This window comes from Jaculus jaculus, chromosome 17 (genome assembly GCF_020740685.1).
Source record: "Jaculus jaculus isolate mJacJac1 chromosome 17, mJacJac1.mat.Y.cur, whole genome shotgun sequence".
Lineage (NCBI taxonomy): Eukaryota > Metazoa > Chordata > Mammalia > Rodentia > Dipodidae > Jaculus > Jaculus jaculus.
In genome coordinates, this window is record NC_059118.1 from 24823437 (window position 1) to 24845123 (window position 21687).

The 21687-nt window shown below is 41.1% G+C and overlaps 1 protein-coding gene across 2 annotated transcripts in view; it reads right to left on the reverse strand.

Annotated features, from left to right (window-relative positions):
- The window catches only part of Ryk (receptor like tyrosine kinase), a 95504-nt gene that overhangs the window by 55200 nt on the left and 18617 nt on the right, over positions 1-21687 (reverse strand). For both annotated transcript variants that reach the window (XM_004664337.3, XM_012950089.2), the window contains exon 2: positions 6866-6987. The gene's annotated coding sequence lies outside the window, so the exon portion shown is untranslated. The remainder of the gene's footprint in view (positions 1-6865; positions 6988-21687) is intronic.

Below are 21687 nucleotides of genomic sequence, written 5' to 3' on the forward strand. Positions count from 1 at the left end.
AAAATACTTTAGGGCTAGAAAAATGGCTTAGCTGTTAGGGTGCTTGCCTGCGAAGCCTAAGAACCCAGGTTCAATTCCCCAGGACCCATGTAAGCCAGATGCACAAGGTGGTGCATGCGTCTGAAATTTGTTTGCAGCAGCTAGAATCTCTGGCATGCCCATTCTCTCCATCTTATTTCTCTCTCCCCAATAAATATATATAGAGAGAGAGACAAACAAGCAAACATTTTAATGTTTTTACCAAAAGCAAAAGATAAATGCTTAAGGAAACAAATCTCTATAATGATTTAAATATTTTATGTGTACATGTGTCAAAACATCACATGGCACCCACAACTATGTATAATTCTCATGTTGTCTGTATCAGTTAAAAATCAATTTTAATTTAATTTCTTTTGTCTTATTTTTATTTATTTCAGAGTGACAGAGAGAAAAAGAGGCAGAGAGAGAGAGAGAGAAACAATGGGTGTGCCAAGGACTCCAGTCACTGCAAAGGAACTCTAGACGCGTGTGCCCCCATGTGCATCTGGCAAACATGGGTCCTGGGGAATCGAGCCTCGAACCGGGGTCCTTAAGCTTCACAGGCAAGTGCTTAACCACTAAGACATCTTCCCAGCCCTAATTTGATTTTCAAAAAGTATAACTAAAAAGTATAACTAGGAACCTGGGAGGGGGGTTCCAAAGCCTTTTTTCTTTTCTGAGTGGGAGATACTCAAGTGTATTTATATGCTAACAAAAACCAATGAAGAAGCTAATGAAATTGTGCATCATGTAAAAAGGAGTAAAGGAAGACCACCACTCTAAGGCATGGCAAAGGACGGCTCTAGCATCACTAAAGGCATAGGTGCTATTTGTAAGAAACAGAGCTCAGTTTCCCCTTAGGCTTCTCTTTTCACAGTTGATCTCAAAGTCCCCAAGCAAGACAATATAGAGGCATGTAAATATTAACTCCTACTAACAGCTGCATTTGGTACCATATTCACATCAAATGAGGTATTCTTGTTGTAGCACACCAGTGATTGAGTGTTAAGTGGAGGAGGAAGTATCTGTTGTGACCTAATCTGTCACAACTACCAAAGGGTGCCAGCGAGCTATTACTAATCAAGAGCTGGCTGACCACCTGTATATCCATTCTGTCTCTGAACAGGACCACATATCAAGGGAGGTACACAAAGGAAGTCAGCATGAGATCTGGAACCAAAAGACCATGGTTCCTCACTTAGAACTTTTCCATGTTGCATCTCTGGAAAATAAAGATTATACACATGAGGGTTAGATATGGTGATTAATGCAGCAACCCTACCTGTGATACTGGCACAGCTTACCCTTGATAAATGTAAAAACCAGAGGCATGGACAGTATCCCTCACTGCCATGCTGTTTCCTTATAATCTCTAGACTCATGCCAACCCCAGGATGCTCATACAAAACGTCATATACTACTGTGAACACTGCTGTGTCCTCCATGTAAGGGACTTTCAACCTCTTCACTCACCTCTTTCTGTGCTTTGCCCTAACGCACTTCTTCCCGGGCCTAAAGTTCAGGTTCTCCAACACTGACCCTCTGGGCTTATACACAGTGGGGGCAGCATTCTTTGTTCTTTTTATGGGGAGCATATGTGATATGTGTACTGTAAGAGAGACGTGTGTGTGTGTGTGTGTGTGTGTGTGTGTGTGTGTGTGTGTAAAGATGCACATGCTCTATGTACGCACAGAGGCCAGAGGATGATAGTGGGTGTCCTCCCTTTGCTCTTCCACATTTTTCCCTGAGACAGTATCTCACTGAGCCGGAAGCTCACCATTGTTTCTGTTAGCCTGGCTGACCAGGGAGTCCCAGCAAACCCTCCTTTCTCTACTCACTGCTCTCAAGCCTGAGGTTACAAGCATGCAGGACCATGACTGGCTTTTTACATGGGTGCTGGAGGACCAGACTCAGATCTTCAGGTTTGCACAGCAAGTGCTCTTACCCACTGAGTTATCTCCCCAGCCCAGGTCAACATTCTTTAAGAACCATTAAAACCTTTCCAAACAGGCCTTCCTCATGTGAACCCTCTCTACTTTGAAGCTCACTTCTAGTCACAGTAGCCATGTTTCATGCCACTGGCTCACTTTGTCTCATATCACCTTCCTGTCAGCTTCAAATTTCAGCATTCATTCCCATATATTTCAGAACTGTTTCATGACCAAATACCATTCCATCAAGGATCCCATCAGTACCTTTGACCTCTCATCTCTAGTGCCTACAAAACCAGTTGTCTCCACTACCCTACATTAGCCAACATTTATGAGGTACATTTCTGAACCAAGGGCACAAAGGAGGAGGAATATGTAGTGGTTAATTAAATCACTTCTCTAGCTAAATCCCCAAAGCCTATGCCCAATAGGGCCCAACTAACATAGTCATACTGATACCTTAAACTGGTTCACTCTCTTCCACAGCCTTGGAAGGCAGCCCCAGAACTCTGACTGCCCTGCTAAAGGAAAGAACAACCTGGAGAGAGGTACTTACACATGACAACCTCAGTCTCCTCACTGACTGCTCTTCCCTTCACAGACCCTTCACCACCTACTGCTCTCCCTGCTCCTTCAATCTCAGTGGTCTCATCCCCTGAATAAGCTAACACAGAGGAGCCCTCTTTGTCTTCTTTTCAGCATCAGCAGATCTGCTGTACTCCAGCCCCAAGGAAAGGTCCATTCTCAAATGATAAATACTTCTCACACAGTACGCTTGGTTATAATCTATTTTCCATGACAAGCCCAGACCACCAAGTTCTCTTGCTTTATACACCCACCTAATAATCCTACAGACTCAACATTAACAGATTCTTTAACTAGCTACCAGACATACCCACCTAGTAATCTTAGAGACTCTAAGCTAACAGTTTTACAGCTGCACTTACTGTTTCCCCAAACTCACTCAGTCTCCTGTATTCTAGGTCTCAGTTAGTAAAAGCAGAGGAACAGATAGATGAAGAGCAGCCAGAACCCCTATGAAATCAGATAGCGAATAGAGCAGAATGGTCAAGGGCCCTACCTGTAGTGCTGAGGGCAAAAGACAAGAGTAGCGCAGCAATGGGGAGAGAAAGGGAGGAAAAGAGTTGAGCTTGTAAGTGGAGGGGCAGGGGTAGAGGCAGCAAGGAGGCTGAAGAAGAGGTCTGAGAAGGCAACCAGTAGTTTGGAGGACAGACAGTATGGAAGCCCATTCTTTGTCAAGGCTCACCCCTTTGAGGGTGTGCCTAAACATGGAAGGTATTTATGACATAGTTCTCTTCTCCTATGGACATCTTTAGGATATCAAGTTTCAAAATGAAGTTTCTAAGGTCAGGGAAGAAACTGCCAATTGCTAAAGTGCATTTTTCTCTACCTTGATTATGTAGAGATCTATTTAGAGGCTACATAACTGTCTGGAACAAGGAAATCTGAACAGTAATTATCAAAAATGGGCCAAAATACTTCAGAAAAGTAACCAGAGAAAACATAAATATTTGAATAAGACAAAAAATAAACATTTTTTGTAATATTCCCTTCCTTGGAACAAATGGCCATCATGAGCAGGCAGCTGATTAAGTAAAGCCATCTCCTCCTGAACACAGACAGCAGAGCCCTACAGTGAAGACATTTGCCTACAGTCAAACTGCTTTAATGTCTCTGAAATCACCAGAGTACTCACTGCCCTCTCATAGAAACCACTCTATAGAGGACACAGTAGGCCGGCCCCCAGGGGCTTCTGCTGGCACTTGGACAAGCTCCCTGCATAGGCTCATGGATAATGACCAAAGATTCCAGAAGCCAGAAGAGCTACAGAGTAAGAGTAGGTGGTGAGTCTTCTGCCACATCTCAGTATGTTTTTGCTTTCTGACTATCTAAAATATCTACTAACACTTAACAGACACAGTTACATGTTTTTTCTTAAACACTGGAGAATGTTCTGGAATATAGAAGAAACTAATTATGTGTTAAAGCTACCCAGTAGTCTGCTCTTTCTTTTTGTAAAATGTGTGGCCTGGGAAAGAATCAATACCAGAGTTCTACTCCCATCTTGAAATGCAATTAACACATTCCCAACCACTCACTAAAGCATGTGTGACATACATGTTAAGAGAAAGACACACACAGATCCAGCCTCTGAGGAATTAAAATCTTTGGCAAGACAATGCCAAGTAAACACAGGGAGAACAACGCTGTTAGCAAAAGTTTGTTTTTTTTTTTTTTTTTTTTGGTTTTTCAAGGTAGGGTCTCACTCTAGCCCAGGCTGACCTGGAATTCACTATGGAGTCTCAGAGTGGCCTCGAACTCATGGCAATCCTCCTACCTCTGCCTCCCGAGTGCTGGGATTAAAGGCGTGCGCCACCAAGCCTGGCAAAGGTTTTGATATGTGAAAACTAATGTTACAACATCTACAACGGTGAACTGATACACTATGAATAATCTGAAGCAAATATTTCACCTTTTGGCAAGATCCTATTTTTATTTTTATTTGTTTTACTTACAAGGCAGAGAGAGAGAACTGGTACACCAAGGCCTCTAGGCACTGCAATCAAATTCAACACATGTACCATCTTGTGCCCATACTTTCTGGGGAGCCAAACCTTGGTCCTTAGGCTTTGCCTGTAAGCACCTTGACCACTAAGCCATCTCTCCAACCCTTGTGGCAAGATCCTAAAAAGCAAGAACTGAAAGCTTGTGATAAAGTGTGAGAGCTTGAGAAAAACAGCCCCCATTCTGCAAGTTCATGACTGTATCGGAGCCAAGCGTGCAAGTGAAGACCCTGACACTGTATCTCCCCTGCCCTCTTGAGTGACTCCGATTTCAGATCAGTTTCCTCTCATACGAATTGATCGATAAACCAAAAACCAGCTGTCTAAGAAAATATGATATCTGAAAGAGTAAAAGCATTACAATGTACATGAAGCAAGAGAAAGCCTTAACCATGACACACTGCTCAGAACTCTGCAAATTGCAGCTTGAAGCATTTGTATAAACAATTACATACATACATGACATGGGCACAATGACACCCATTTATTCACCTTTGACAGAAGAGGCAAGACACCAGGGGCTGCTCAGGGAAGAGGATCCAGGTGGGCTTGCACAGAAATGTTACTAAAAAAGCAAAACAGCTGGGCTGGAGAAACGGATTAGCGGTTAAGGCACTTGCCTACAAAGCCAAAGAACCCAGGTTCAATTCTCCAGGCCCCATGTAAGCCAGATGCACAAGGGGGCCACACACATCTGGAATTTGTTTGCAGCAGCTGGAGACTCTGGCTCACCCATTTGTATGCTCCCTCTTTCTCAAATAAACAAACACTTTTTTTAATGAGTGGAACAGTTGGCTTATTGTTTACTCTGTATTATTTATGCCTTTTGAACTTGTACCATCTTCATAAATTTCCTATGATTTAACTTTTTTTTTTTTGGTTTTTCAAGGTAGGGTCTTGCTCTAATTCACTATGTAGTATCAGGGTAGCCTTGAACTCTCAGTGATCCTCCTACCTCTGTCTTCCAAGTGCTGGGATTAAAGGCGTGCACCACCATGCCTGGTATATGATTAACTTCTTAAATAATTATGTATTTATTCATTTGCAAGTGTGGGCGGAAGGAAGCGCACCAGGACTTTCTGCCACTGCAAGTGAATACCAGGTAGATGTGTCACTTTGTGCATCTGGCTTTACGTGGGTCCTAGGGAAATGAACTAAGGCAGACAGGTACAAAGGTAAGCAAGAGCCATCTTCCCAGGCCCATGATTAACTTTTTAAATTAAGAAATTTTAGTTAATCAGTTGTGCTAAAAATTACCAGATACAGGCTAGAGATGGCTGAATGGTTAAGGCACTTGCCCACAAAACCTATGGACCCATGTTCAACTCCCTAGATCCCACATAAGCCAGATGCACAAGGTGATGCATGCACAAGGTCGCACATGCGCACAAGGTGGTATATGCATCTGGAGTTTGATTACAGTTGCTGGAGGCCCTGGCACACCAATTCATTCTGTTAGGTTTGCCTCAAAAAAAAAAAAAAAAAAAAAAAAAAAAAAAAATCACCAGATACTATGACCTAAGAACTAGAACAGGAGCTGCAGTATCAAACTACCAGTAAGCAGCAGCCCAGGTTTGTACGAGTGGTACTGCTTTGAAATATGCTTGCATGAACAGTATGAAAGCTGGGCGTGGTGGCACCCCTTTAATCCTAGCACTTGGAAGGCAGAGGCAGGAGTATCGCTGTGTGTTTGGGGCCACCATGAGAATTCCAGGTCAGCCTGGGCTACACAGTGGAGAGCCTACCTTGAAAAAAAAATGCAAAAGCAGAAGCCAGGATGAAAGAACAACTAGGGCCATACCAACCAGGAGGCTCCTGCAGTGCCTCCCCTTCAAACACATGCTCAATCAGAGACGCTTCTACCTACTCTCTCCCACTCTAGCTTCCTCATGTGCCAGGCTCCTAAGACTCCAGTCCTCACTACTAGTGACACCGGAGCTAAAACACACCGAGAAAGGCTACAGAACTGTTCAGATTAACACAAAACTAGAGAGACAACAGGTGGTAAAAAATAAGCTGTAAAGATTACTGGGATAACTGATGTCAGGTGGATGCTATGGATTAGACAGATCAAAGGTCTTCTAGAAAAGAAAAGTGAACAAGCGTTCTTTCTTGTGCTAATCACCTAAATGGTAGTCTCCTTCACTGCAAAGAACTTGAGAAATGTTATAGGCATAGGCTCATGGCTTACAATATACACCATAAAGACCCAGTGTTTTGTAGCATAAACAACTAGCGCTTCTGAGATGACAGCCCACTCCTGAAATATTGCACCTGCCTCTGGAGCCTTGGAAACCTTATCATGATGTATGCTGACCACTGTCTTACCTTGGACTTTGCATGCCAAGTGAAATGCAGGAAATTTGTTTCACTGGGTACTAGCAGGTTAAAGGACAGAGCGTAGTGACTAATAAGGTCATTTCTCACATAATAGAGTTCTGCATCAAGACCTAGAAAAAAAAAGGAAAAATAATTAAACCAACCAAATACCTTCAAAATCAGACCTATGAGTAACTTCAAATACTACTAATAGAACGATAATACAAATGCACATCACAAACAGCTTACACATATGCTGCCTTACGAAGCAGGAGGATGTTTGGTTTTATCATCACCCATGATTTCTCCATGATAATCCAAAGACAAGAAAGAACAAAGGCAGAGCAACACCATTCTTGTGATCTGATTTGCTGTTATTTAAAATTCTGTCCAGGGCTGGAGAGATGGCTCTGCAGTTAAAGGCCCTTGCTTGTAAAGCCTGGTAGTCCAGGTTCAATTCTCTAGTACCCATGTAAAATCAGATGCACAAAGTGGATCATGTGTCTGGCATTCATTTACAGTAGCAAGAGACCCTAGTGTGCCCATACTCACTCACTTCCTCGTCCATACCTCCTTCCCTACATCCTACCTCCCCTTCCTCTTCCCCCTTTCTATGGCCCTCTCAAATAAATAAATAAAAATATTAAAAAATAAAGTTCTGTTCAGATAGTCCACATATACTACACACATTGGCAAGGAAAAGGTACAGGGAAGATGAACTGAAATTGAAAGCTCACATTTACTAAAGCTGTACTAGTGGTCTGAAACCTCATGGCATGCAGAGAGGTCAAGATAGAGACCTCCTACCTCCTATGTATCTGGAGAAAGAGACACAATGCTACATCAAGCAATTCATCTTTCAAATTCATTTCCTCATTTCCGAAGTAAATTTAATAAATCATTAATTCAGAAATGAAATCTGAGACACAGAGAAAGCTGCTATGCTGACTGGGTAGCACTGCTTTATGCTTGCCCTGTAGAGGGTAACCAAATGTAATGAGAGAAATTTGGAGGCCTGATACAAAAAGCTCTCCTTGCTACAGAACAGGAAATGCTAATGAACATGTAAGGTAGAACTGGAGGTGTTAGAAAAAGGGAGAGTGGCAAAGAGGGAAAAGGAGGTTGGGAAAAGTGGGAGCTAAATGGAGTAAGACACATACAAGGAAAACACAATCACAATAATATGTATTTTCAATTTATCTTACATTGAGTGTATTCTAGTCTGCTTATAAGAAACACACTTAGAGCAAGGTTTAGAAATATACCTTGTAAATAAAATTTATCAGATAAATAAAAACAAGAAAAACAGATGAGAAAGAAATGTCATCACACAAACTAGAACTCAAGATAAAAGTATTTATATTAAAATAAATTTGCATCGCCGTAAGTTCGAGGCCACCCTGAGACTACATAGTTAATTCCAGATCAGCCTGGGGCCAGAGTGAGACCCTACTTCGGAAAAAACAAACAAAAAAAAAAAAACTACTGAAAGTTAATGTAAAAGTTATAACTAAGATTCTATATTAATAAAAAGTACAAGGAAGGGTTGGGGACGCGACAACTCGATCAGTAAAGTACTTCCCTTGCAAGCATAAGTACCCTATTATGATCACTAGTACTCACATAAAATGTTTCAGACAGGGCAGAGGGGAGGTTTTGTGTACAAGTAATCCCAGTGCTGGGGAGGCAGAGACTAGTGGAGCCCTGGGGCTCACTATCCACCAAGTTCAACCTATTTGGTGAGCTCCAAGGCAATGACTGACCCTGTCTCAAAAAACGTGGACAGTGCCTGAAGAACATTACCCCAAGGTTGTCCTCGGTCCTCCACGCGGACACACACACACACACATCTCCTATAAAAGAGCGCCAAATATAGAAAGCAAAAATCACCAAGTTGCAAACTACCATCCTGTCAAAACTCCAAAAGAAAAAAAAAAAAACAGATAAAACAGTGTGGACACATGATTTGAACAATTACGAAACATGAAAGGAAGGATTAATCATGAATTAAAACTATACACATTTAAAATATATAGTCTTAAACCGGGCATGGTGGCACACGCCTTTAATCCCAGCACTTGGGAGGCAGAGGTAAGAGGATAGCTTGAGTTCAAGGCCACCCTGAGACTACATAGTGAATTCCAGGTCAGCCTGACCTACAGTAAGACTCCACCTCAAAAATAAATAAATAAGTAAATAAATAAAGTCTTAGCAAAAAAGAAAACTATACAGACTATCCTCTATAAGCAAATATGATACTAAAAAATTTAACTACAAAATAATGATGAAACCAAAAGGGAATTATTTAACAAGACAGCATTGCTAAAGCCTTTGAAAGGGATTAAAAAGAAAACACAGAACAGATCACTAATACTAGGGAGAAAAGGAGGGTTGTTACTATAAACCTAACAGATGCTAAAAAGGTAGACTATTATGAACAATTTAACGGCAATAAATTTAACAACTCAGGTAAAAATTTTGAAATACCATTTACCAAAACTGACAATAAGCACCAAAAACTCCAAGTGATTAAAACCCTACCAGTGCAGGAAGATCTAGATGGCTGTACCAGTGAATTCAACCAAGAAAGATTAGAACAATAGAGAGAACATTTCCTAACTCACATTACAAGTCCAGAATCACACTGATACCAAGACCTACTTAAAATATTAAAGAACAGGGCTGGGCATGGTGGTGCATACCTTTAATCCCAGCACTTGGGAAAGACAGGTAGAAGGATTGAGTTCAAGGCCACCCTGAGACTACATAGTGAATTCCAGGTCAACCTACCTAAGCAAGACCCTGCCTCAATAAACCAAAAAAGAAAAGTAAAAGAATAGAAAATTACAGACCAATATTTTTCATGGGCATACTCAATTCATCCACATATACTAGCAAACTGAATATAACACATCATGACTAAGTGTATATGAAAGATTAATCCTTCAAAGACAGTCCATAGTAATTTACATTAGTGGAAAAGGCAAAAAAAAAAAAAACCCTTCATAGATTACATATGGTAGTATATACCTGCAACCCCAACACTTGGAAATGAAAGGAATCCCGGGACACATAGCAAGTTCAAGGTCAGTCTGGGCTACAGGAGAGCCTGTCTCAAAATAAACAAGTAAATAAATAAATAAGAACTCAGAGGAATTCACATTGGAAGTCCTTACAAAAACTGAAAAATTAAGGAGTGGACAGAAATTTCCTCAGCCTGGAGCACTTACAAAGCCCCACTGCTGAGCTGCTGTCCCCTCACTCTTAGAAATCATGAACAAGGTAAAGATGTCCACTGGAGCTCCTACTCAATTTCATGCTGGGAGGGGGAGGTTTCTTGCAAATGACAAGATATTATGGGTGTAGAAAACACCATGAAAATCTACTTAAAGCACTAAAACCAATTAGTGACCATGTTAGCTACTAAGCAGGTACACTTTGGGCAAAACTCCTAGATTTAAGGTGAAAGCCTTATTCCTTTAAATGCCAGTTACCATTCTTCTAAGTTATTCTATTGCATTAGATAAGGGTCTACAAAAAAACAAGGAATGGGTTTAAAGGAGACCAGAACTCTTCTCAAAACCATGTAAGACTCTGCTCATTATAACCTTACTCTAGGGGTAGAAATGAGACAGGTGAGTTTCACAGAAAGATACACACATACTACTAAGTATATGAAAAGGTGCTAAATATCATTACTCATCAGAGAAACACAAATTATAAGTACAGTGAGAGCCATTAGCATCCAACAGAGAACTAAAATTGAATGATGGCAAGGGCATGGAACTATCCTGACTCTCAACACATTGCTGGGAGTGCAAAAACTGTCAATGGTGGCTGGAGGGATGGTGTAGTTAAGGCATTTGCCTGCAAAGCACAAGGACCCAGGTTCAATTCCCCAGGACCCACGTTAGCCAGATGCAAAAGGGATGCATGCCTCTGGAGTTTGTTTACAGTGGCTGGAGGGCCCGGCACACCCATTTCTCTCCCCCCTCCCCCTCCCTCTCTCTCCCTCCCCCTCCCCCTTCCTCTCTCTCTCTCTCTGTCTCTGTCAAATAAGTAAATAAAGATGAAAACTGTCAATGTCAACTACTTTGAAAGCTAGCAATTTCTTATAAAATTCAACATATCCTGGCAATTCCATCCCAATGGCAATACCCAAATGTCCACAGAGCTGTTATGCATTAATAGAACCTAAAACTGCACAAATGTTCAAATGACAATGTACAGGAATCTGTTTTTTTTGTTGTTGTTGTTAAATTTTATTTATTTATTTGAGAGCGACAGACACAGAGAGAAAGACAGGTAGAGGGAAAGAGAGAGAATAGGCGCGCCAGGGCTTCCAGCCTCTGCAAACGAACTCCAGACGCGTGCGCCCCCTTGTGCATCTGGCTAACGTGGGACCTGGGGAACCGAGCCTCGAACCGGCGTCCATAGGCTTCACAGGCAAGCGCTTAACCGCTACGCCATCTCTCCAGCCCAGGAATCTGTTTTATTTAACAATAGAACACTACTCAGCAAAGAAAATAAATGACTGGAGATGGTAATAAGGATGAACTTCTCAGAGTGAAACTATTCACAAGAGAATAACATTAACTATGTAATTCTATTTAGATAAACTTCTTGAACATATAAACTAATTTATAATGGTCATCCAAAATGAAGTATAGCAGACTAAATTACAAAAAGGCACCAAGGAACATTCTGGAATGATGACAATGTTCTTCATTCTGATTGGAGTCCCGGTTATATAGGTATATACAAGGCTGGAGAGATTACCGAGTAGTTAAGGCACTTGCCTTTGAAGCCTAAGAACTCAGGTTAATTCCCCAGAACTCACATAAGCCAGATGCAAATGGTGGCGCATGTGTCTGATTTGCAATGGCTAAAGGCCTTGGCATACCTGCTTGCTGGCGTTCACGCACTCTCGCTCTCTCAAAAATTTAAAAAATATTTAAAATATAAGTTAGGGTGGCATAGTTTCAGACACAGCAAGCTGCGCCCACGCCCCTCCCCCTAACCCTAAGCATCCTGCTGGCTTACAGTTACTCTCTCTCATCTGCACTCCTCAAGACCATCCTCTCACATTTTAATAGCTTTAATTCTCCTCCATGGCAGCGTTAGCCACAAATAAATGGTTTGACTGGGCTACCCACATTATCTCCTAAGGTACCAATTATGCTTTTGTAGAACTGTAGTTTGAAATTGCAATGGTCTTGAGTGGTGTGCTCTGCTCTCAGCCATATTTCCCCCACAAATCCTGTTTTTAGTGAATGACAACCTTGTAAGTTTTTCTTAGGCATGTATTAGGTATTATGACAGAAATACTTATGTTAAGTATAATAATGAATGTTTGGAGGACATGGCATGAAATGTTTTGTAGGAATAAAAACAAAACTTGTATGCTAAGCCATTTTTTTTTTTTTTTTTGGTTTTTCAAGATAGGGTCTCACTCTGTAGCCCAGGCTGACCCAGAATTCACTATGTAGTCTCAGGGTGGCCTCGAACTCACAGTGATCCTCCTACCTCTGCCTCCCAAGTGTTGGGATTAAAGACGTGCACCACCACACCTGGCTTGAACCAGTAATTTCAATGTTAAATACCTATCCCAGGAAAATGAAAATATATATGCATAATTTACATATGTGTGTGTGTACATATATACATATATATAAATAAAATGAAAATAGCAATTGTGCCCTTTTAATCAAACTGTGGTAGTTTAAATTTGAAAATGTCCCCCACAAATTCACGTTTTAAATGCTAAGTCCCCAGTGGCTCCACTATGAAGGATGTGGAAGGAGCCTTTAAGAGGTGAGCCTGCAGTAATGGAGTCCTACTCAGCGGTAAAGAAAAATAAAATCATGAAATTTGCAGGAAAATGGATGGATCTGGAAAGGATTACACTTAGTGCAGTAACCCAGGCCCAGAAAGCCAAATGTTGCATGTTCTCTCTCATATGTGGATCCTAGCTACAAACGTTTGGACTAATACGCGAGTTGGAACAAAACTCAGTAGCAGTGGCCAGTAAGCTAGAAAGGGGATATAAAGGGAGAGAGGGGAGTACTTAAGAGGATGTTATTGTATATATGCCAGTAGAAGAACAGATTAATGGGGGTAGAAAGGCAGGAAGAGATTGAGTAAAGGAAAAGTGGGGGAGGGGCTAATCAAAACCTATGAGATAATAAGTCATATGGAAACCTACTTTTTTGGACAATGACACACCCAGAAGCCATAGATTGTGACTACAAAATTTTCAGTGTCAGGGATGGGATACCTTCCAGCGAGTTGTTGGCCAGAGAGGTCCCTGATGTCCCTCAGAACATTACAGGCATTGCCAAGGTTCTTGATTTCCCACCAGGAGTAGCTACTAAGACCTTAATGCTGAAGACACCGCATGCTTGGGCTACAAAGTCACTGACAAATCCTGCTGGAGCTGAGCTGAAAATTTCCTCTGTGCAGACCAGCTGACAGAAAGCTAGAAAAAGTTATGCTGCATGCAGTTCAATGGGAGCGAGAAAATTCACCAGTGAAGATAAGCAACTGACACTGTAAGCCTTAAATTTGGCCAGCCAGACCAAATGAGCCAATGGGTACAATAGTAACATGTCTGTTATGAGGGAAACCAACAGCTCTCTTAATTAGACTGGAGGCCTGCTCCATGGGAGGGAATACATGCCTGATACTAAAAACCTATGATGGGGGAAGTCATAAGCCCTAGGGGTGCAACATCTGCTGGTATTGGGCTAAATATATATATATATATATATATATATATATATATATATATATATACACACACACACACACACACACACACACACACACACACACACTATGCTCACCAAACTGCCCAGTAAGTATTTCTCTTAGTGTTCATAGCCATATATTAATGCTACTCTCACTTTTGGTTAGAGAAGCTTCTCTTTGCAGATGGCAGTGACCTTGGGATGACTCATAAGGCACCTTGGTGCTGAGAAGAAATGACAGAGGAGTACTCAGCACTGAATCATTTCTATCACACCTTCCAAGGCTTGGGTCCACTGCGGAAGAGGCAGTAGAAAGAAGTTAAGAGCCAAAGGAAGGGTAGGACTGCTTACAGTGCACTCTTCCAGACACAAACTGGCCTGGATATCCATGAGCTCACAGTGCCTGACATTACCTACACAAGATCATCATAATAGGAGGAAAATATCATGACATCAAAATAAAATAGAGACTGATTGAGAGGGGTAGCAGGTATGATGGAGAGTGGAGTTGCAAAGGGGAAAGTGGGGGGCAGGGGGAATTACCATGGTTTATTGTCTATAATTATGAAAGTTGTCAGTTAAAAAAAAGTGGGGGGCTGCAGAGATGGCTTAGTAGTTAAGGTATTTGCCTGCAAAGCCAAAGATGCGGGTTTGACTCTCCAGGATTCACGTAAGCCAGATACACAAGGGGGCCCATGCATCTGGAGTTTGTTTGTAGTGGCTAGAGCCCTGGCGCACCCATTCTCTCTCCCCCTCTCCCTGACTCTTTCTCTTTCTCTCTCTCTCTCACTCTCAAATAAATAAAAGTTTAACAAAAACAGCGGGGCTGGAGAGATGGCTTAGCAGTTAAGACACTTGCCTATGAAGCTTAAGGACCCAGGTTCAATTCCCCAGGACCCACGTAAGCCAGATACTCAAGGTGGTGCATGTGTCTGGAGTTTGTTTGCAATGGCTAGAGGTCCTGGCATGCCCATTCTCTATCTGCCTCTTTCTCTCTCTTTCTGATAAATAACAAATATAAAATGAATTAGGTCTGTCTAAAATTGACATTAAATGCAAACAGGCAAGATTCAAACAATATATAACAAATTTTCCAAATGTCTGGCACCTGAACTAAATAAATAATAAATAAACTAAAAAACATGCTAAATATATCCCATTTTTAAAAAGGAAGAAGTAAATATCAAAAAGGTAACCAGTGGGCTGAAGAGATAGCTTAGCGGTTAAGGTGTTTGCCTGTGAAGTCTGAAGACCCATGTTCAATTCCCCAGGACCCACATAAGCCAGATGCACAAGGAGGCACAAGCATCTGGAGTTTGTTTGCGGTGGCTGAAGGCCCTGGCACACCCATTCTCTCTTTCTCTTTTTACCTGCCTATTTCTTTCCCTTTCTCTCTCTCAAATAAATAAATAAATAACCAGTGGGCTGGAGAGATGGCCTAGCAGTTAAGGCATTTGTCTGCAAAGCCTGAGGACACATGTTCAACTCTCCAGGTTCCACATAAGCCAGATGCACAAGGTGGCACATACGTCTGGAGTTCAAATACGATGGCTGGAGGCCCTGGGGTACCAATTCTCTCCTCTCTTCTCTCCTCCCTCCCTCTGATAAAAAAGAAGAGCAATCTATTGAGCTTGCCTCAAAAGAAAGGGTAATCAGTAATTGATTGTAAATGGTGGTGGATTATGGATGATTTTCATGTATCTTTTTATTCCTGAAGTTTTCTATAAAATGTATACAGCTTACAACAATTCACTAAGACCAAAATCCAATTACTTTCTTTAAAAAAAATCCAATAAACCTATAAGAGCTAGGTAAAAAGCTGGCTTTCCCCACCCCATTTTTTTTTTCCAAAAACTAATCATGACAGGTATGAGGCAAAGGTAGGTGGTTTGCTGTGAATTCCAGATCGGCCTGAGCTAGAGTGAGACCCTACCTCAAAAAATAACTAAATAAGGGCTGGAGAGATAGCTTAGTGGTTAAGATGCTTGCCTGTGAAACCTAAGACCCCAGGTTCAATTCCCCAGAACCCGTGTTAGCCAGATGCATATGGTGGTGCGTGCACCTAAAGTTTGTTCGCAATGGCTAGTGGCCCTGGTGCATCCATTCTCTTTCCCTCTCCTCTCTCCCCCTCTCTTTCTATAACAAATAAATAAAAATGTTAAAAGTAACAACAATAATAATCACGCTTGTGAAGATATTGTCTTTGATATAAGGCTCACACTAAACATGATTAATGATTAAAGCCCCTTCCCAACTTTCCTTTAAAAAGCCCAGACATCAAAATATAAAACTTGCCAAGTATTAAGAACCAAAAAGAAAGACCAAAGCTTGGAAAGAATCTCCACCAGCAACACTGACAAGGGGGATGAAATGATGATGAAGGTCTCAAATTCCTCCTGCTCCACAACTGTGTGAATATAGCATGGGAAACTTAAAGACAACAGAGACTGGAGAAGTTCCCAAAGCAACAGAAGGCACTCAGAGAATTCTATTCCAAATTTTGGTCATATTCTCAGGAAGCCTCAGAAAACAACCAATTACACATTCTTATCCGAAAAAGTTACTCCAAAACATACTGAAAATGTTTATTTTTATCAGGGGATAAAAAATTATTTTATACTGAGTAGTATAGCTAGGTTATACGGTAGTTCAATTGTTAGCTTTCTGAGAAACCTCCACACTCATTTCCATAGTGGCTGGACAAGTTTACACTCCCACCAACAGTGAATAGAAAGGAGTTCCTTTCTTCCTAGGACCTCAACAGCACTTGTCATTAGTTTTCTTGATGATAACCATTCTAACTGGGGTGAGATGAAATCTCAAAGTGGTTTTAATTGGCATTTCCCTAATGGCTAAGGATGTTGAGCTTAAAAAAAAAACAAAACTCTTGGTCATTTGTATGTATTTTCCCTTTTGAGAATTATCTGTTCTTTCATTAGGCCATTTACTGATTAGCAGAATTTTTTTTCTTTTTTTGGAGTGGGTCGTGGTTAGTTTTGGCAGTTCTTCATATATCCTAGATGGCAATCTTCTGTATCTGTAGTAGCTAGCATAGACTTTCTTCCATTCTGCAAGCTTCCTGTTTACTCTGCTGATAGCTTCCTTTGCTATGAAGAAACTTTAATTTCATGTAGTCCCATTTGATGATTCTTGGGGACTACTTCCTAGAAAAAAGCAAAATTTCTTAAGGCATAGAATATATAGGTCACAATTTAATCACAGGTCAATCAGGAGGAGGCAAGGAGATAGGAAAAACAAGACTTAATGGGAAAGTGTGGGGGTGGGGAGGGAGGGAATTACCATGGGATATATTTTATAATCATGGAAAATGTTAATAAAAATTAAAAAAAAATAAATAAATAAAAAATAAATATAAAGAAATAAAAAACAAAGAAAAACAAGACTTTTTTTTTCAAATTCGTGTGGTGGAGGGCTGGGGGGGGGGGAATACACTTGTGAGTGCAAATATATGGAGGCCAGAACAACATCGGTTGTAATTCCTCAGGTACACTGACCACCTTTTCTTGTTTGAGGTAGGCTCTCACTCTCTCTAGCCCAGGCTGACCTCAAACTCAACAGAGAACCTCCTATCTTAGCTGCTAGAGTCCTAGGATTAAAGGCATGAGTGACCATATTCAGCTTTGGACCACCTTTTTTGAGACAAAAATTCTCACTGGCTGGAGCTAACCTGGCTAGCCAGAGAGCCCTAGAGGGATCTGCTTTTCTCTATCTCCCCAGAGCTGGAGTTACAAATGCATAACACCACACCCTGGTATTTTTATGCAGGTTCTGGGAATTGAACTCAAGACCTTGTGCTTGTAAGGCAAACACTTTTACAAAATGATCTATAGTCTCCCCATGTATATTTTGAAGTACAACTTCCAAAAGTTAATTATACTTCATCTTTAGAAAAGATTTCAACTACATAAAAGAAAAACAAGGATACGGAAAAAGGATTGGAAATTATTTACCAAAAAAGACAGCAGTTGCCGGGCATGGTGGCGCACGCCTTTAATCCCAGCACTCGGGAGGCAGAGGTAGGAGGATCGCCGAGAGTTCGAGGCCACCCTGAGACTACATAGTGAATTCCAGGTCAGCCTGAGCCAGAGTGAGACCCTACCTCAAAAAACTGAAAAACCAAAAAAAAAAGACAGCAATGACTGGTTAATAATGCATACTATTGCTCTTCTGTATGGTCATATATATTTTAAATGGTCTATAATGAATCTGCTTTGCCCTGATAACCAGAATGCAAAATTAAGAAAATAAAAAGAATTTTAAACAAATTTATCTTAAAAAGGGGGGGTGGAAAGATGACTTAGCAGTTAAGGTGCTTTTGCTAGCAAGGCCAAAAGACCTAGGTTCAATTCCCCAGTACCCACGTAAAAATCCAGATGCAGGGTTGGAAAGATGGCTTAGTGATTAAGGCACTTGCCTGGGAAGCCTAAGGACCCAGGTTCAGTTCCCCAGGAACCACATAAGCCAGATGGATAAAGTAGCATATGCGTCTGGAATCCATTTGCAGTGGTTAGAGGCCCTGGCATGCCCATTCTCTATTTGCCTCTTTCTTTCTCTCTCTCCCTATTAAATAAATAAAATAATTTCTTTTAAAAAGTCAGATGGGGGCTAGAAAGATGACTTAGCGGTTAAATACTTGCCTGTGAAGCCTAAGGATCCCGGTTCGAGGACCCCCCACGTAAGCCACATGCACAAGGTGGCGCATGCATCTGGAGTTTATTTGCAGTGGTTGAAGGCCCGGGCGCACTCATTCTCTCTCTCTTTCTCTCTCCCTCTTTCTCTGTCTGTCGCTATCAAATAAATAAACAACAATAAACCAAAAAAGTCAGATGTACAGGGTATTTGGAGTTTGTTTGCAGTGATTAGAGGCCCTGAGGCACCCATTCTTTCTTTTTCTTTTTTTTAAATATTTATTTTATTTTATTTTATTTTATTTATTTATTTGAGAGTGACAGACAGAGAGAGAGACAGAGAGAGAAAGGGAGAATGGGCGCACCAGGGCCTCCAGCCACTGCCAACAAACTCCAGATGCGTGCAACCCCTTGTGCATCTGGTTAACGTGGGTCCTGGGGAATCGAGCCTCAAACCAGGGTCCTTAGGGCAAGCGCTTAATGGCTAAGCCATCTCTCCAGCCCCATTATCTCTTTTTCTATCTGACCCCCCCCACTCTTTCTCAAATACATAAATAAATACTAAAAAAAAAGAAAGGACTGGAGAGATGGCTAGGTGCCTAAGGTGTTTGTCTGCAAAACTTAACCTGAGTTCAATTTCCCAGTACCCACATAAAGCCAGATGCACAGTGACACACGAATCTGGAGTTCATCTGCAACAGCTGGAGGCCCTGGCACTCCCATTCTGTCTCTCTTCTCTCTCTGCTTACAAATAAATAAATATCTTTTTTAAAAAAAGAAAGAAAGGCTATTACCAGGGGTTGCAGGATGAGAAGGGGAAGAAATTGCTTAGTGAGTTTTATTTTGTAGTGACAATTGTTTTTGACCTAGAAAGAGGTGGTGATTGGACAATGCCGGTAAAAATGCAACTAAGGGGCTGAAGAGAGAGCTCAGGTGTTAAGGCACTTGCTTGAAAAGCCTAAGACCCCGGGTTTGATTCCTTACCCACGTAAACAAGATGCACAAGATGGCACACACATCTGGAGCTCACTTGCAGAAGCTAGAGGCCCTGGCACGCCATATTCATTCTCTCTCTCTCCCCCCTTACAAATAAGTAAAATATTTTACTTTAAAAAAATGGAACTAGAGAGGAGAGATGGCTTAGCAGTTGAGGTGCTTGCCTACAAAGCCAAAGAACCCAGGTTCAATTCCCCAGGACCTATGTAAGCCAGATGCACAGGGTGGTGCATGCATCTGGAGTTCGTCTGCAGTAGGTACAAGGCTGGCTGGCATGCCTAGTCTCTCTCCCTCTGCCCCTCTCCCTCCCTCCCTCTCTCTCCCTCTCTCTCCCTCTCTCTCTCTCTCTCTCGCTCTCTCTCTCTCAAATAACTAAATAATATTAATTTTAAACTGTTTACTCTAAAATTGTTCACTTTGATTATGTGAATTTCACCACAACAAATTAGTATCTTCAAAAGAGCAACTGTGGTGGCATGCACCTGTACACCAGCATTTGGAAGGAAGGCTGAGGCAGAAGGATCACTTGAGCCCAAGAATTCAAAGCCATGGTAGACCACATAATGAGATGCCCTCTATTAGGAAAAAGAAAGAAGTAGAAAAAAGCTGATCCCTATATCTCAAATGAGCATAGTAAAAAAGCAACTAGGCCGGGCATGGTGATGCATGCCTTTAATCCCAGCACTCAGGAGGCAGAGGTAGAAGGATCACCATGAATTCAAGGCCACCTTGAGTCTACATAGTGAATTCCAGGTCAGCCTGGGCTAAAGTGAGACCCTACCTTGAAAAACCAAAAAGGCATCCAGTGAATGGAAAGGATTATGTGGCAACTAACCCAAAAGAAAATCTGATTTCAATCAAACTAAAGAGGTAAAGAAACACTATGAAAAGACTGAGCACTAAAAACAGAACAACACTACCATATATTCTCCCTATTCAAGAGGGCAAAGCAGAAAACACAGAATGAATGGGAAGAGAGTGGACAGGCTGAGCTAGAAGACAGACTGGAACAAAAAGCAGATGGCCATGTGCTAAAGGATAGCATTTTATCATTATAATGCACAGAATATTTTTATTTTGACAAACACTTCAGCTGTTCAATTACATTAACCAGGCTTGAGGTTTTCAGTGCCAATTCCAGCAAACAAGGAATGCTGCTTGCTCATTACAAAGGATATTTGCTCATAACTTTATTTTTAAACAACCCAAATTTGAGGCTGAAAACCTGAAGTTATTCCTGTGAAACTCTCATGGTCCCACCAAGATATATTTCTCTACTTAATTCAACACTAGTGTTATTCATGACCTATTTAGCCCAAAGTCTAAGTAAGTAATAACTAAGTAATTTCTAATTTTTGTCTAATGATTTTGAAATTTAACTATTGGTTTCTCAATATTACCATTAAGACTGGGTAGTGGCGAAATCAGCAAGCCATCTTCCTTTATTGAGCGTCACCTTTACAGAACTTAGCAAAACATATTTCAGGAAGTTGTTTACAGGTTGGTCTTCCTATACACTTCAGTGTGTTATAGCTGTCCCACTGTCAGATGCATGAGTGGGTCAGAGTTAATAAAAAGTCAACATCAAAGATGAAGTTTAAGGAAGTGATATTAAAATGTCATGAATCAGTTAAAGCAAGGAAACAGGAGGGGCTAAGCATACACAACTAAAGCACATTCAAGGTTCTCTTCCTGGCTTAGTGACTAAGAGGCTTTGGTAAACCATTCCTAAACCACCTTCTCTAGAGTTAGACCAGATGACATTAATATGCTCTCCACCAAAAAGCTCTATTATTCTATGATAGCATCAGTGGCTTCCAAATGTCAGCCAAAACATGATTATTCTAGGTTACCAATAATTTCCCATAAAAACTCATTTAGTCAAGACAATATTCTGAGCCTAATTAGAGGAAAAAATGTAATATACATTAAACCACTAAATATACTTTAATTAATGCAAAAAGTAAACAAGGCACTCTTCAAATGTTTTCCTTTATGGAAAGCAGTAAATTGAAATAATGAGTCCGTTCATCAGAATCTAGTAAATCTAGCTACAGCCAGATTATAGCTCAAAAACTCACTGACACCTTGTGTTATAAGTACATCACACAACAGGGAATTACAAATGCTTGGTGAAAGGAAAGGAGTATCCTTTTTCACAACTGAAAAAGTACATCAGTCTTCAGGCCCTATAGTTGTTCAAATAGTAATAATCATACAGGTGAAGAGGGTTCATGCACTACTCTGCCACAATCAACGCGTGCTTCATGTATTCCTCTTTCAACCTTAAACATCTTGACAGAACTGAGTGGACAAAGTATGTATGCACACAGAGAATACAAAAATGGGGAGATTTTGAAGAATAACAAAAAGGCACCGTAGGTTGTCACAGAAAGATTCCAGTGATGTGTTTGATCAGAGAAACTCTGACGTCCCC